The sequence below is a fragment of the Microtus oregoni genome, unplaced genomic scaffold (genome assembly GCF_018167655.1).
Source record: "Microtus oregoni isolate MIOR12 unplaced genomic scaffold, Mior012 000046F_ref0000063, whole genome shotgun sequence".
Lineage (NCBI taxonomy): Eukaryota > Metazoa > Chordata > Mammalia > Rodentia > Cricetidae > Microtus > Microtus oregoni.
The window spans coordinates 11,507,392-11,523,475 of record NW_024543220.1 but is presented as its reverse complement, the minus strand read 5'-3'; the positions used below and the strand labels follow the sequence as shown (position 1 = coordinate 11,523,475).

The window sequence follows — 16,084 nt, the reverse complement described above, 5'->3', positions numbered from 1 at the left end:
AGCTGACAGACCAACAGGCAGACCCACAGGCAGTGTATACCTACACGTCCACATTGAGCAACTGTTTTGCAGAGGTGTGGGAACACTTGTCTTTTGAAAAGTCACTGCCATATCTATAAAAACCTTGTGAGGCCATGATTCTCCCTTCAAAATGGGATTCATTCCCCAAACCCCTCAGCAGCGTGACTTCGGCTGCATGGGCATCAGAATGACTATTCCGTTCCCCCACACCATGGGCCTTAGACACAACATTCCCTCTCTGTCCTAACAGTCAAATTACAGAGTCAACCCCACAAATTTACCTGCTAACCGACCACGCAGAAATTTCTTTTTTTATTGTTTCTATTAAATTACATATTTGTCTCTGCTCCCCTCCCTTTCTCCCCTGCCTTCTCTACACTCTCCCTTCTACCATGACTGGGATCAGGTCTGCTTTGATTTGACTGTCTGCTCTAAAGTGAAGGGCTGAGGGGGAGAGGTGAAGATCAGGCTGAAGTGAAGGTAGGGAGTGTGGGCAGTTAGAGGCAGAGACACAGGGAGTTAATCAGCGTTATAAAGCAAGATTTATTCAGTTTTCTTGAACGTCTCCCATCGAACTGAAAAAATTCTGTAGCATTTTTACAAATCACCAAGAGAGCATCCTCTCTCCACAATCTGTTTTTGCTGAGCTGACTGGAAGCTCCTGTACATGGCCTCGTTTTCTTGTAAACAAACCAGGAGCAGGAGTAGTGTCATCTGTAAGGAGAGAATGGCAGATTTTTAGTGTGGCAATACAAAGAAAAGCTGTAGGAATGAATACTTTATGAAATATCGAGAAATCATCCTTTGAGTTTTTTAAAAGCAGCTGAAATATGTCTAACAATGCAGCCTCAAGCTGTACTTGCTTTGTTAGTTAAATAAGGAGAGGCTAGAGGAGCTCTAGGCTGCAAACCAGTTTTAAAGCAAAAATTTTAACCGTTGAACTTCCATGAGCTACAGTAATTGACATTCTATGAGACTGGGGGAGAACAAGGTAAATCTATTAACCCTTGTTTGTGTTTTCAGGTGCTCTTTTTAAAGGGTTGGTTAGAAGTAACAAGGAAAACCAAGTACAATTGTAAGGCGAGCACTTAAAGAGAACTGTGGGGAAAATTCATTCATCTTAACAAGCATCGCTTTCCTTCACAACGGAGGCATTTTATTGGTGAGGACTCTTTAAAAGATTGTCTATTCGGAAGTGTCTCTGGGATCTCAGGGATCAAGCTGGAGAAGCCCCTCATGTCAGGACTACACCATGACGAATCTTCTGCAAACTCCACTGTCCAATCAAGAGTCTGAGTTCTGCCACATCATCAGTAGCTGGGGAAAGCTGCTGCTGGAGATGTCCACAGCACCACAGCCTTCTCCAGCTCTAGGAAACTTGAGAGAAAGTGGCAATTTCAGGTGAAGTGGAGGCACGTGAATCACTTTTGACATCTGAGTCATTAAACTTCAGTGCAGTAAACCCTAGGAAAAGGTGCCTGGCTCGCAGCCATCTTCCTTCACTTCGTTTGCTCCCCCAAGTTTCAAACTCGAATTTGTCCCACAGTCCTATGGAGAGAAGAAGGAGCGGGGAATGCTTCCCCAGTGCTCAGACTGGTGAGTGAATGACAGACCATCTTAGAGCTGGCTCAGCACTGTGGCCTGATTAATGTTCCAGCTGCAACTGGATCAAGCCTTTAAAATAGCAAATAAAATGATACTTTGAAAACATTTACCCTTTGAAGAAGTTACACATGTATACAATGTATTTAGATCCTATTCACCGCCACCACCTCCTTCCAGCTTTCCCTGGAACCCTCTAACATGTCTCCCTCCCAACTTCATTTTCACTTTTCAAAAACTTGCCAACCCACTGAGTCCAGTTCTCACTGTTACATACACACGGATGTGGGGACATCCACGGGGACAGAGGACAGAGAATGAACTACCAACCAAGCCACACCCTGCCTCCTCCCCTCAAAAAATAACTATCCTTAATATGATTTTTTTGTTGTTGTTGGTTGGTTTGTTTGAGGCAGGCTTTTACAATTTAGACCAGTCTGGCCTCCAACTCAGAGACCCAGCTGCTTCTGCTTCCCAAGTGCTGGGGTTGGAGGTTTGGGTCTCCAGATCACGTTGTCTTTTTTTTAAATTCCATTTGTTTATTTATTTACGTACTTGATTGCTTATTCTTTAAAAAAAAAAAGAACACTTTTTTTTTCTCGTTTTACATACCAATCCCATTTCCCAGTCCCTCCCCTCCTCATGCTCCTTCCATCTTTTATTGGAGGGCATTGCAAGTTTCATAAGGGGACCCTCTTTCTGAATCTGTAATCAGCAACTGATGGTGCTGGTCTCCTCTGCTGCTGATTGGTTACTCACACTGACTTTACCCAATCAGAACCAAAGAAGTGATTGCTTTGGTTCTTACTGTTCTGGCAATGGATAAAGAGACTAGGCAGTTTCTACTTTGTGAGCTTGTCTGCTCCTATTCGGGTCTCTCCTCTCCTCTAGCATGATGCAACTGTGGCTCCCCAGAGACCCCTGGGTGGCAGCTGTGGTCCTGACACTGATGGTGCTGAGCTCTTCCGTGGCTTTGGTCAGGGACCCCACGACGTAAGTGCACACCTCAGGTGCTGAGCTGCTGGGGGCAGGGGAGGAAGGGGCCGACTTCTCACTGTCCAGGTCAAGCCCCTTGAATCTACTGATATTTTCTGTGACCGCCCACATTCCTCACATGAAATCCAAACTGTTTCCCCAAAGAGGAGTGTGGATGCCTGTGCTCTCAGATCTGTGTGAGAGGCCCCACTTATCAGCCACTGCTTTCCAGTTTCTTCCTGGAGCATCTCCAGCCTGTGTCACAGTCCTCAGGGCCTGGAGAGGATTGATAATCATGATGTTAAATCAACCCCTGCACAGGGCTTGTCTTCATTGTGTTGAGCTATATCAGACAAAGAGGTTTCTCTTTAAAAATAGAACTTCATGGGGCTGGAGAGATGGCTCAGTGGTTAAGAGCATTGCCTCCTCTTCCAAAGGTCCTGAGTTCAATTCCCAGCAACCACATGGTGGCTGACAACCATCTGTAATGAGATCTGGCACCCTCTTCTGGCGTGTGAGCATACATGCAGGCAGAATGTTGTATATATAATAAATCTTATATTTTTGGTTGTGAGCCTAGCCTTTAACGGTTGAGCCATCCCTCCAGGCCTATAATAAATCTTTAAAAAAAAATAGAACTTCATGTATGTATTTATATTCTATGTTGTATGTATGTTTCTGTTTTTTTTTAAGTTAAAAACAGTCAAATATTGAAGTAATCAAAGGTTTCTCTGGAAATGTCAGAGTTAGGGGAAAGGGTGTGTATCCCGGAGATGATCCCTGTGCATCCTCTGCAGGCCATGAGGCCTCTGCCTGGGCACCTGGGAGGCTGAGCCCAGGACTCTGCCTTTCTCTCTGCCTTACTCCAGTGTCTGTGCAGCCTGTTCTCACATGGGGAGTCTTCTGGGTGATGCATTAGTTACCTTTCTCCTTGGGAGCACAGGGCAGCTAAGGCAGCCTTAGAGAGCATGGGTTGTGTGAGCTGTTTCAAAGTCTGTGAGGCCTCTTCTGAGACCCCAGGGCAGATTAGAGCCCATTTGATGTTTGTGATTTGAATCTCTCTGCATATCATTTTCTCCTACATTCTCTGTCCTGAGCCCATGGAAAGGACCTGACTCCTCTTTGCATCTTGTGATCCACTTCTAGTTTCATGACTCATGTCTACACCACAAACTGGAAAAACAAAGTCTGGGGTGTGCATATGGGATAGAAAAGATGGGGTTATTAACACTGCTAAGCTGTGACCCCAAATGCTGGGACTGTGGTCGAGCCGTCTAAGCCCTCTGTGCTTTAACTGATGTAACGTGGGGAAGAGAGGGTGGTGTCCATAGAGATGTTTAGGTCTTGGCGGGGAAGGCCGTGTAGAGCACTGGGGGCTGCTGCTCACCATGTGCTTCCTCTCTATAAGTGCTGTCATCTCACATATCAGATGACACAGAAGCTTCCAGACTGCCTCTCCCCCCATTGTCACACTCCACAGTCCAGGCTCCTGCCCTTGTGTCATCATCCTGCACACAAACTGTTCTTTAAATAATTTTTTATTTATTTAATGTATAAGTGCTCTATCTGCATGTACGCCTTTATGCCAGCAGAGGGCATCAGATCCCACTAGAGATGGTTGTGAGCCACAAGGTGATGCTGGGATTGAACTCAGGACATCTGGAAGTGTAGCCAGTGCTGAACCGTCTCTCCATCCCCCTCACAAAAATCTATTCTTATGGCTTCTGAATCTGTTGTTTTTCCTCCATTTTTCTTCTTATATAGATCAAATCCATTCTCCTCACTATCATCAGTGACATCTCAAAATACAGAGACGAGTAACTCTGTCTCTGAAACTCTCTCTCACAGCCCTGAGCAGTGATGACTGCCACAGGTATTGTCCGTCACAATGCACTGAACTTCACCTTTCTGTGCATTCGGTGAGATGATGGTGTCTGGGCTCGCATGTATTTGTTACTGTTAACAGACCTCTTGTACATTGTCTGAGTTATATTAAACATTAAAATGAAAAACTATACATCTGATGTGTCTCACCCCATCTCTATTGAAACTACAGAAGATCACGTAATTGACTGACACCCTACCTGTTTGTGAATTGGTTTGTGAATTCTCTGGATCTGTAATTTAGATAAGAGATTGAGGGTCAGTGTTGGGATCATGGTTTTCATTTCTACAAACTTCTCCAGTAGTTTCCAGAAGTTCCTGTCAACCCCACAGCTTCTGAATTGGGCTCCTCTTGACCCCACTCTCATCTCCCACCTGCTGCCCTCACGCCCTGTGCACTGTTGATCATGAACTCAGGTTGGCAGGAGGTGTTGTCTCAGCTGAGATGCGTCCCCTCCCCTGACACTGACAGTCCCCACCCTCTTCTTCTGCTCCCATCTGTGACACATCTTCCCTGTCACTCCCCAGAGGTCTTCTCTGTCCCCTCCTGTCACTAGTCTCCCTGTTAGCATAACTCCACCCCCTCTCCTATTTGTTCCTGACTCTCACAATTTAAGCTCCAAAGTGGAGGGGGCAGCATCTGTTTTCCCTCTGTGGATCCCCTGGGTCAGCACAGGTCAGCACAGAGTCAGCACTGAGGAAGATTTCCTGTTCTTTCTCCTGTGTTTATGGTTGATACAAGAGCATGAGGAATAGAAGGAGTGGAGTCTTCTGAGTGCTGAGCACTGGCTTCTAGCTTAGCTCCAGGTGGGGCAGCTGTGGGATCAGAGAGGGGCACACCCCGCTGGCCCAAATACATCATTGGGGTGCTGCTCTTTGGGGAGGTGACCCGAATCTGGAAGCCAACACCAGTCCTTCCTCAATGGCCTGACAGGATTGTTCTGTTCTCGGGTTTATACCCAAATGGGACATTTTCCCTTGGAGCCCTGGGACCAGCAACAACATCTACCCTAAGCAGGGAACACTTGTTGTGACCAAGAGTCTGTGACAGGGAAAGTCCACAGACTGTGGCCCTACACAGGAACCACAGGCAGCTGAGGAATTCTCAGGGGTGTGAGAAATAGTCTTCCCCAAGGAAGAGCACCCAACTAGTTATCCAATGCCAAATGATCATCCCTAAAAACATATATTCAAGTATCAATACACAGAGGAGGATGTGCGTGTATTTAGAGATGTATATGTTTGTACACATATGTACACAACAACAATTAATGACACAGTGGACTTGAATTTGAAAGAGAGCAAAGAGGGATGTGTAGGAGGACTCGGGGAGGGAGGGGTAAGTGTTTTAATTATATTACAATCTCAAAAACTAAAAGAGTCCCCTGGGCTGTATAAACCACACTTAGGGGCAGGCCTCCAGCCCAGCAATGGATGTTCTAACACAAAGTGAACTCACTGGTGTTCTTGGAGGTTTTCCTTTCTTTCTTTTCTTCACATTACACATCTTTTGTTTACACATTATGGTTTCAGGTTTTGTGCTTTTTATGTTATTCCTATGTGTGTGCCTATTACACATCATTTGTCTTTTGCTTGTGTGGGGGGTGGGGTGGGGGGAGGTCTATCTGTCTGTCTGTTTGTGTCTTTTGTTCTAGCTTAACTTTTTTCTTTTATCTTAGTTGCCTGTTGTTTTCTGGTGGGAGAGGGAAAGAGAGTGTGAATCTGGGTCAGTAGAGAGATGGGGAAGATCTGTGGAGAACTGTGGGAGGGGAAATGTGATCAGAATATATTGTATGAAAAAGTCCATTATCAATAATATTAAAAAGAATACCATAGGAGGTAAATTCAACCTCTATATCCACTTGGGATCTGGAGGTCACGCATGAGGGCTAAAGAACACTGTGGGCACTTCCTCTCCTATTAAGGCTGAATGACATAAACTAGAAATATCATGTCTGGTTGATATCCATGAGATTCACACTTTTCTGAAGAGAAACTGGAAGAGAAATGGAAGGGAGTGAGGTAGGGTTTGGGGGACTGGGAGGAGAGGATGGAGAGGAAACTGCAACAGGGATGTAAAGGGAGGGAGAGAGAGAGGGAGGGAGAGAGGGAGGGAGGGAGGGAGGGAGGGAGAGAGGGAGGGAGGGAGGGAGGGAGGGAAGGAGGGAGGGAGGGAAGGAGGGAGGGGGGAGGGAGAGAGGGAGGGAAGGAGGGAGGGGGAGGGAGAGAGGGAGGGGGGATGGAGGGAGAGAGGGAGGGAGGGAAGGAGGGAGGGAGGGAGTGAGGGAGGGAAGGAGGGAGGGAGGGAGGGAGAGAGGGAGGGGGGAGGGAGGGAGGGAGGGAGGGAGAGAGGGAGGGGGAGGGAGGGAGGGAGGGAGGGAGAGAGGGAGGGAGGGAAGGAGGGAGGGAGGGAGAGAGGGAGGGAGGGAAGGAGGGAGGGAAGGAGGGAGGGAGGGATGGAGGGAGGGAGGGAGAGGGAGGGAGGGAGAGAGGGAGGGAAGGAGGGAGGGAGGGAAGGAGGGAGGGGGGAGGGAGAGAGGGAGGGAGGGAAGGAGGGAGGGAGGGATGGAGGGAGGGAGGGAGAGGGAGGGAGGGAGAGAGGGAGGGAAGGAAGGAGGGAGGGAGGGAAGGAGGGAGGGGGGAGGGAGAGAGGGAGGGGGGATGGAGGGAGGGAGGGAGGGAGGGAAGGAGGGAGGGAGGGATGGAGGGAGGGAGGGAGGGAGGGAGAGGGAGGGAGGGAGAGAGGGAGGGAGGGAGAGGGAGGGAGGGAGAGGGAAGGAGGGAGGGAGGGAGGGAGGGAGAGAGGGAGAGAAGGAGGGAGGGAGGGAGGGAGAGAGGGAGGGAGGGAGGGAGAGGGAGGGAGGGAGGGAGAGGGAGGGAGGGAGAGAGGGAGGGAGGGAGGGAGGGAGAGGGAGGGAGGGAGGGAGAGGGAGGGAGGGAGAGAGGGAGGGAGGGAAGGAGGGAGGGAGGGAGGGAGGGAGGGAAGGAGGGAGGGAGGGAGGATGGAAGGATGGAAGGGAGGGAGGGAGGGAGGGAGGAAGGGAGGGAATGATTGGTAGCAGGCAATGGTGGCACATGCCTTTAATCCCAGTACTTGGGAGGCAGAGGCAGATGAATCTGTGAGTTCAAGGCCAGCCTGATCTACAGAATGATTCTAGGACAGGTAATACTACACAGAGAAATCCAGTATCTAAAACAAAAACACCCTACCCAACAAAACAAAACAAAACAAGAAAAGAAAGGAAAAAAGAAAGAAAGAGAAGAAGGAAGGAAAGAAGGAAGGAAGGAAGGAGGGGGAAGGAGGGAGGAGCAGGAAGCTATGAACGGAGGGCTGTCCCTGCCTCTCCTAGGAATGGAGGAGATATCCCTGGAGTTCCTCCATCTCTCCTTGTTTATACCCTTGTCAACTGTCCTGCCTGGGCAGGCCTGTGTGTCCTTCTGCCCTGTGGGTTGTGGTGATGTCAGAGGTGGGCTGGGGCGAGCTTGGGTCTGGTCATTTGTGGCAGCTGTAGAGGAACTCAGGGACTCGGGCATTTGTTCCCAGAGAAGAAGATCATTCCTGTCTCCACAGCTCGGTTTTTGGAACAAATTAAAGATGAGTGTCATTTCTACAACGGGACACAGCGAGTGCGGTATCTGTACAGAGACATCTACAACCAGGAGGAGGTCGTCCGCTTCGACAGTGATGTGGGCGAGTACCACGCGGTGACCGAGCTGGGTCGGAGTGATGCTGAGGTCTGGAACAGCCAGAAGGAGGTCCTGGAGGACGCACAGGCTGCGGTGGACACGTACTGCAGACACAACTACCAGGCTTTAGAGAGCTTCACTGTGCACTGGAGAGGTGAGATGTGAGGGGGAAAAGTTGGAAGGGGGGCGGGGTGAGGGAGGACTGTGAGGAAGCAGTAGGAGGATGCCTGCCTGCTCGCATCTGTGCACCCCCACCCCCGTGTGTGTGTGTCTGTGTGTGCCCTTTCTGGGCTCCTCGGTTCTAACGTCCCTGCTGTTGTTCGTTTCCTTATTCACGACTTTTACTTTACTGGATGATCCACACTCAGCCTTTAACTCACGTATCCTATTTAATGTGTCAGCATTGCTGTCTTGATGAGGAGGAGTGAGTTACAGGTCCCGTGTTCTTCCTCTGTGTCACTGGGACGGTGTCTGCCTCACGTCCCCGCCTCAGCTCTGCTCTCCTGTCTGGTGTGAGAGGCTGTGGGTCTGGGAACCGAGAGACACCTGACACCCAGACACTCGGGCCCCTTCTGTGAAATGAGCCCGTGTTGGCATGTGACCTGTGGACCTGGTCCCGAACACTTTACCATCTCGGGGTTACTCAGGGTGTCACCCGGTGCCTGACAAAGTTCTGGATTTGGGGTTCTGACCAGCTGTATTTCTTGACCTGGTCCCACATAATAAGGAGGGAGAGGAAGAGAAAGTGGAGGAGCCAGGAAGGTGGCTGCTGTGCCCCTCCAGTGTTAGAAGTTACACAGCAGAGAGAAGCCAGGGAGCGTGTAGGTGTGGGGATGGCAGGCTGTGGGCTCAGGTGCTGCCAGGAGTGTGGTGATTCTGGTTTGGTGTGTCCCAGTCAGGGTTATTGTTGCTGTGGTGAAACTCCATGACCAAAGCAAATCGGGGAGGAAAGGGTTATTTAGTTTAACAATATTTATGTTCATAAATAAAGGAAGTCAAGATAGGAACTCAAACAAGGCATGAACCTGGAGGCAGAAGCTGATGCAGAAGCCATGGAGGAGTGCTGCTTACTGGCTTGCTCCCATGGCTTGCTCAGCCTGCTTTCTTAGAGAACCCAGGACCAGCAGCCCAGGGAAGGCACCATCAGTAATGGCTGGGCCTTTCTCAATAATCAAGAACTGAGAAAATGTCCTACAGGCTTGTCTGAGTATGACCTCATGGAGGCATTTAATACACTGAGCTGTGTCCTTTCCGATGACGTCAGCTTGTGTCAAGTTGACATAAAACTTCCCACAGCCATGTGACGTGTTGAAAATCCCACTTACAGAGCTCAAGGTGGGGAGTTTCTTCACAAAACTTGGGAAGATTGTCGAGAGTTGAACTGATTTTTTTATTTTTAAAAGAAAACTTCTTTAAACTACTTTGAAGCGGGGCAGGGAGATTTGCAGCGACACCATGAGACTGACTCTTACCCTGTGTTGTCCAGACAGAAACAATAGGAGAAACACAGGGCTTCTGTAGTTCAGGTAGGATTCTCCCCAGCACTCCTTCTGTGCGTGTCCCCTGCTCTGCATGGGGCAGGGTGCAGACTGCAGCTCAGCCCACAATCCCTGCAGCTCACACTGACAGGCCCCTGCCGAGGTGACAGTGAATCCCTGTGCAGCAGACATTAAGAGAACATTGATCTAAGGTATGGCAAAGTTGGCTTATTTGGAGTTTTGCAAAAACCAGAAGGAAAAAACTCCTCAGTAAATCTTCCTGCCTCATACACAGAACTGTCATCTTCTACTGTAGCACAAATTCTAATTGGTATTAATAATAAAAACCCAGAGTCAGATATTAGGGTGTGAAAGTAGAGAGATCAGAGAAGCCGAGCCAGTCACTAGAGTTCTTGCCTCTGTCAGTGTTCAGACCAAAAGGGCGATGGGTTCCTCAGCCTGCATCCTGACACTGACTGCCTGGACCGCACTGCCTGGACTGACGGTCTCAGCCTGCACTGAGCTCCTGTCTCCTTCTGCCTTATATTCATCTCTCTACCCAGCCATATCACTCCTGTCTCCATGTCCCTAATGCTGGGATTAAAAGCTGTGATCCCAGGTTCTGGGATCATGTGTGTTTGAGCTCTGTTTCTCTTTTAAACAGATTTAATTTTGTGTAGCCTGGGGTGGCCTTGAACTAACCAAGATCCATCTGCCGCTGTCTCCTGAGTGCTGGGATTAAAGGTGTGTGCCACCACTGCCTGGCATCTAGTGTCTTAGATCTCTGTACTCTGATTTTTAGGCAAGCTTTATTTGTTAAAACATAAATAAAATATAAGTACAATCTAAAGACAATAAGAGACAGACTCTAGGGACACAGGTGTGTGATTTGGCTGGTGCTCTAACTTGTGCTAGCTAAATCCATGTAAAACCTGAGAAAGCTTGAAAAGGAATTCTAGAAAAAACTACAGAGTTTAACACAGATTTTTGCTGTTTGCTGGTGACATGCTGCAGCTCCTTTAGGAGAGATTTTCCTGACGCAGCAGCAGCAGCAGCAGCAGCAGCAGAAAAAAAGCCATACTGTTTTGAGAAACAGGATTTCTGGGCTATGCTGCCAGCATGACCTCTGGCTATTTTGGAAGATGGAGCATTTGAGGAGGTTTGTGAGCAGGCTGCTAGAGCTTGCTTGATGGTGGCATGGTCCAACTGTGTGCCTAGACGTTGGGAGGTGAACATGACTCAGAGGCAGAAGCAGCTCTGCCATACTGGACAGGGTGGGACAAGAAAACACTGCTGTTTTACCCCTAGCAATGATGCAGCTTAAATTTTAAGAAGCGCTTAGCATTGTAAGAAGTCATTCTGGACAGTAAAGAATTACAGATTCACAATATGACATAAATGACATAAATGACCTCTATGTGGGTCATAGTGTTGGATAAATGTGTGTAGGCTTGGGAGAGAGAAGAAAAAGAGTATAGAGGGTCATAAAATAAAGTTAATGCTTTAAAGAGACAGAGTACAGATTAAAAGGAGTAAAGAAAACCAAACCACATAAAAACGGAAAATTCACAGAGAGTCTAGATTATGTATATTATTGTGTTTTCTTTGAATTTTTTGAGTGTGAAGGAGCTAAGTATGGAGAGAAATTTCTTTGTGTGGGTTGTTAAGTTAAACCAGCATGTATATTATTAAAGTATCTTGATTTCAGAAATTGAGCCTAAGGATATGTTGCTTTGGAAAAGGAGTTTTTCTTTTGTTTTCACAGAAGATAAGAACCTATGGATTGCTTCTACACCAATATGGTTTGATAGACCATACCCCTGAAAGGTTGCTGTGAACATCCTCAAAAAATTACTTCACCCAACTGCTGTCTGAGATGATACAGTCATGATACATCATGAAAGACCTGATTAACAGTGCCCCCAATCAGCAGGAAGTAGTATGGACAGAACTACGCCCACATTCCCAAATACGTTTTATAATTGTTTGTGTACATTTAAAGGGGGTAATGGTATAGATATGAATAATTTTCATTGGTATGGATCTTGGTTTATTGATACAAATTTAAGATAAATTTTGTTATACTGTATATGTCTATTTCTGCTCTTGATTGGGATATTGTGATTGTGTAGCTCATTTGAAAATGTAATATATAACTAAGAAATATAGCTTAATAGATAGTCATCTATAATAGTCAAAATTGTAGTAATGTTAGTTAGAATTTCTAGATATATAGAGATATATTTCAGTTAGTTAGGTATTCTTCAGATCTTTCAGAGACCTTCAGAATATGGCATTTAAAATGTTTTAATAACTTAGAAATATTCATGACAATGAGACGTCTCTGTTCAAGGCAGCACCAGTTACTTCAAGAGGAAATGGGCATTGAAGAGGCTACTTAGAGAGCTGGTTAGTCATTTGGGCAAGAAAATGCTATTCCCTATACTGCTGAACTGGACATGCAGGACCCAAAGAGAAATGACTGCTAAACTTGCCTAAAGGTGAGATGATCCTTCCGGGTTCCTGCTTCATGAAAGAGTCTGCCAGACATTCTGCAGGACACAGAAGAAAATGACTGACAAACTCCCAATATAGGCAGAATTGTCTTTGAAATATCCTGATTTATGGAAAAGTCTGCTGGATACTATGGGCCTGTAGGCTGGAGATGGACGCCCCAACATTACAAAATAACTTTGGGTGACTGTTCAGGCAACAAGATGTCTCTGTCAATTCTAGAGTTTTGGAAGTTGCTTACAATGTACTGTCTGTTTACTTAGGTAATATATTTTTCTGGAGTCTTTGATGGAGTTGAAGAATATATATAGTTATAATTATAGTTTTCCTTAGTTATAATTAAAGATAAAGTAGATATAAATATTGTAACTGTAATTCTTGCTTAATGCCTGTTTCATTATATGTAATTTTATTATGTTAAAATTCAACCTTCCTTCTTATTTAGACAGAAAAGGGGAGATGATATAGGAAGTCCTTCTGTATATGTGTTGCTTTTATTGGTTAATGAATAAAGAAACTACTTTGGCCTGTGATAGGGCAGAACTTAGGTAGGCAGGGAAAACGAAATGGCATTCTGGGAAGAAGAAAGGCCAAGTCAGAGAGGCCATGGATCCACCACCAGAGTAAGACATGCTGCCAAAACTTAGCTGGTAAGTCACTGCCACATGGCGAGACACAGATGAATAGAAATGGGTTACACTGAGATGTGAGAGTTAGCCAATAAGAAGTTAGAGCTAATGGGCCAGGCAGTGTTTAAATTAATACAGTTTCTGTGTGGTTATTTCAGGGCTAAGTGAGGCGGGCAGCCAGGACAAACAAGCAGGTCCTCCTTGCAACATTTAGCCAATGGGAAAAGTATCACAGCTGGGAAAAGAGCCGTTTTCTGGCAGATAAGACATTCACCTACAGATAGGGATTCCTCCAGGGAGTTGAGCTAAAAGTTAAAGCCTGTAAAAACACCCTAAGTCCTGGGAAGACTGTGTTAGAATGTTTGTCCTGTCTGGGCTTCAGCCTGGAGGAGAATGGACGTTGACAGGCAGTACCAATAGGACAGCCCTTCATTCATGACCTGTTCTCACCTCCCCTTCTCCTCTAGCTGAGCCCCAGGTGACTGTGTACCCGGCAAAGACAGAGCCCCAGGAGCACCACAACCTCCTGGTCTGTTCTGTGAGCAGCTTCTACCCTGGCCACATTGAAGTCAGATGGTTCCGGAATGACCAGGAGGAGAAGGCTGGGGTCGTGTCCACAGGCCTGATCCGGAATGGAGACTGGACCTTCCAGACCCTGGTGATGCTGGAGACGGTTCCTCAGAGTGGAGAGGTTTACACCTGCCAGGTGGAGCATCCCAGCCTGACCAGCCCTGTCACAGTGGAGTGGAGTGAGTGGGACGCTCCTGACCCTGTGAATCCCTGCCCACCCGGGAGGGGTTTGTCTGCTCTCTCTGACCCTCTAAATCCCTGCCCCCAGGAAGGGGGAGTGTCTTACCTCTGCCTGCTTTCTCTGCCCACATGCTATTTCCACTGATTCTGTGCTGTCCTCTCCTTCAGCATGGCTCACAGGGTAGGTGTGTGATCTTCCACAAGCACCTTTGCCCCTGGGAAGCAGTTATGCCACCACACACTCTCCTGAGCCTTCCAGTGACGTCACAGGCCCAGGGACCTGCCTGTTCCTGGCTGCAGTCTCTGCCTCTGGCTGGGTTGTGTTTCTGCTGCTGCTCATGGAGATGATGGACACGGAGCAGCTTAGGGTCATGGCTGACCTCAGGGACGTCCAGTCTCAGCACTGCCTTTGTTTAGCTCTGTCAGCCTCAGGGCTGTGCATCCTCAGAGCTCAGAGGCTTCCTGTCAGCTCAGTTAGAATGGCCATATTAAGTCTCTTCATGCTATGAACCTCTTGCTGTTTAATTGCTTCCAAACATCAGCAGGAGTGTTCAAGTCCAGATCCCCTAGAATAGGTTATTGCCTCTGTCTCTGAGCTCTGAATCTCAGTGTCTCAAGTGGAAATGGGATTTGGGGTGAAAACCTCTAAACCTGACTTCCCTTCTCAGGGGCTCAGTCCTCATCTGCACAGAAGAAGATGCTGAGTGGAGTTGGGGGCTTCGTGCTGGGTCTGCTCTTCCTTGGACTGGGGATGTTCATCTACTTCAGGAACCAGAAAGGTAAGGAGCCTGGTGGTGGTCAAGACTCCTAGCATTTCAGGGACTAGCCATACTTTGTCTCAGGATGTCACTGGCACTGTGGTCTCAGGTGTCGATGGACCCTGAACCCAACAGTCTGAAGTTACTAGAGTGAACCCTAAGGGTTGATGAAAGCTGGAGATGGGAAAGTTAAGGTGGTTCTGACTTGAGAACTGGGAACAGAGGAAGAGTGAAGGAAGAGCCACTGGGCTGGTGTGCCTGAGGCTTCCTGAGCCCCTTCTCTCTGTCCACACTCACCTCGGCCCTGCCCTGTGATGGCAGCTCAGCCTATGGGAACAGGTGTCTGGGGACAGGTCTTCCTCCATGCACTTAGTGTCTATTTTATTCTCTTTTCTAGGTCAGCCTGGACTCCAGCCAACAGGTAACACCCTTCAGTCTTCCCTCAGAGACAGATCTGCTTTCCCTACAGTATGGGGTGGGTTGTGAGGGACACCAGGCAGAAACACTGGGGAAGATAGAGACCCCAGGGCCTGGCCAAGCGGTTTGCACTGAGCCGTGTTCCCTGCACTTACTGCAGGCCTGGGCTCTGAAGCACTGTTTACTTGGGGCATGAGACGTTCTCTCTGCTCAGTGTTGTGCTTTCAGGAGAGTACTGAGGGGGTGAGAGAAGCCACTGCAGAGTTAAATCTGACAAAACATTGCCTCCCATGCTCTGCAGGACTCCTGAGCTGAGGTGTGGTGACAAGGTTGAAGGAAGAAGCTCCTCCTGTCTCCATGTCAGGAAAAATGTGTCCTGCTTGGGTCCAGTTCTTTCATTGACAGTGCTTCCCCACGACCTGAATCCTCCTGGCTCTGGACCCAGCAGACTATGCTCCCTGGTGGCTCCGCCCCTTCCTGGGCATGCAGCCCCAGGACAGATTTCCTCTCCCCATCCCTGTCCTGCTCCCTTTTGTCCACTGCCTTTGTCTGGAGGTTCTGAGCCAGGCTGCTGTCATGATGCTTTTTTTTTTTTTCATTTTTCTCAAACAAAGAATGAAAATCACCCACTTCATGTAGTTTCAAGGAGAAGAAATTCAAAGAGAAAGGAATGGTCCTCTGTAAGACAGTGTTCAGGATATGTATGGAAGATTATGTACAAGAAATAAATTCAGTGTTATATATTACTTGCTGATTAAAATATTTCTCTGAATTGGATTGAATTTGAAAAGACAACATACAATAGATCAGACATGCTGCGTACACACACGGGAACGAAGTCCATGAGAGCTGTGGTAGAGGTGGAGATGCTGCTGTGTCCCTTGTCACAGTGTGGGTGAGGACACGGTCAGGGCGATGCTCTGAGTCCCAGGAGCTCCGTCATTTGCTCTATGGAGCAGCTGCGTGGGAAGAGAAAGGCGCTTGCATTGGTTGAGAATCTGGAAGGTTCTGCTCTGGGGTCCACCCGAGAGCCAGTCTCCAGACACCCAGGGTTCCCCTTTATCCTTACACACCAGAGTACATGTTAAAGAGCAAAACAAATCAAAACAAAACGGGAATCATTAAGTGCAACAATTAATTCAATTATAATGAAACAAAGAAACCATCAAAATGATGGCTTTCAAATGTTTATATGCTGGTCAGTTGTTTCATGAGGAAGACATGTTTCCTAGAGGAATTTCAAGAGGAAATAAACCTATGAGGAGAGGGAGATAGCTCCATGGATGGAAGCGTTTGCTGTGCAAGCGAGCGACCTGAGTTTGACTCCTGGAGCCACACGAAGGTTAGAGGAACAATTTGTCAAAGTTGT

General features: G+C 47.6%; 1 pseudogene; it reads left to right on the top strand.

Annotated features, from left to right (window-relative positions):
• Positions 1 to 2,515: 2,515 nt before the first annotated feature.
• On the top strand, positions 2,516 to 15,361 carry LOC121435300 (annotated as a pseudogene).
• Positions 15,362 to 16,084: the final 723 nt, after the last annotated feature.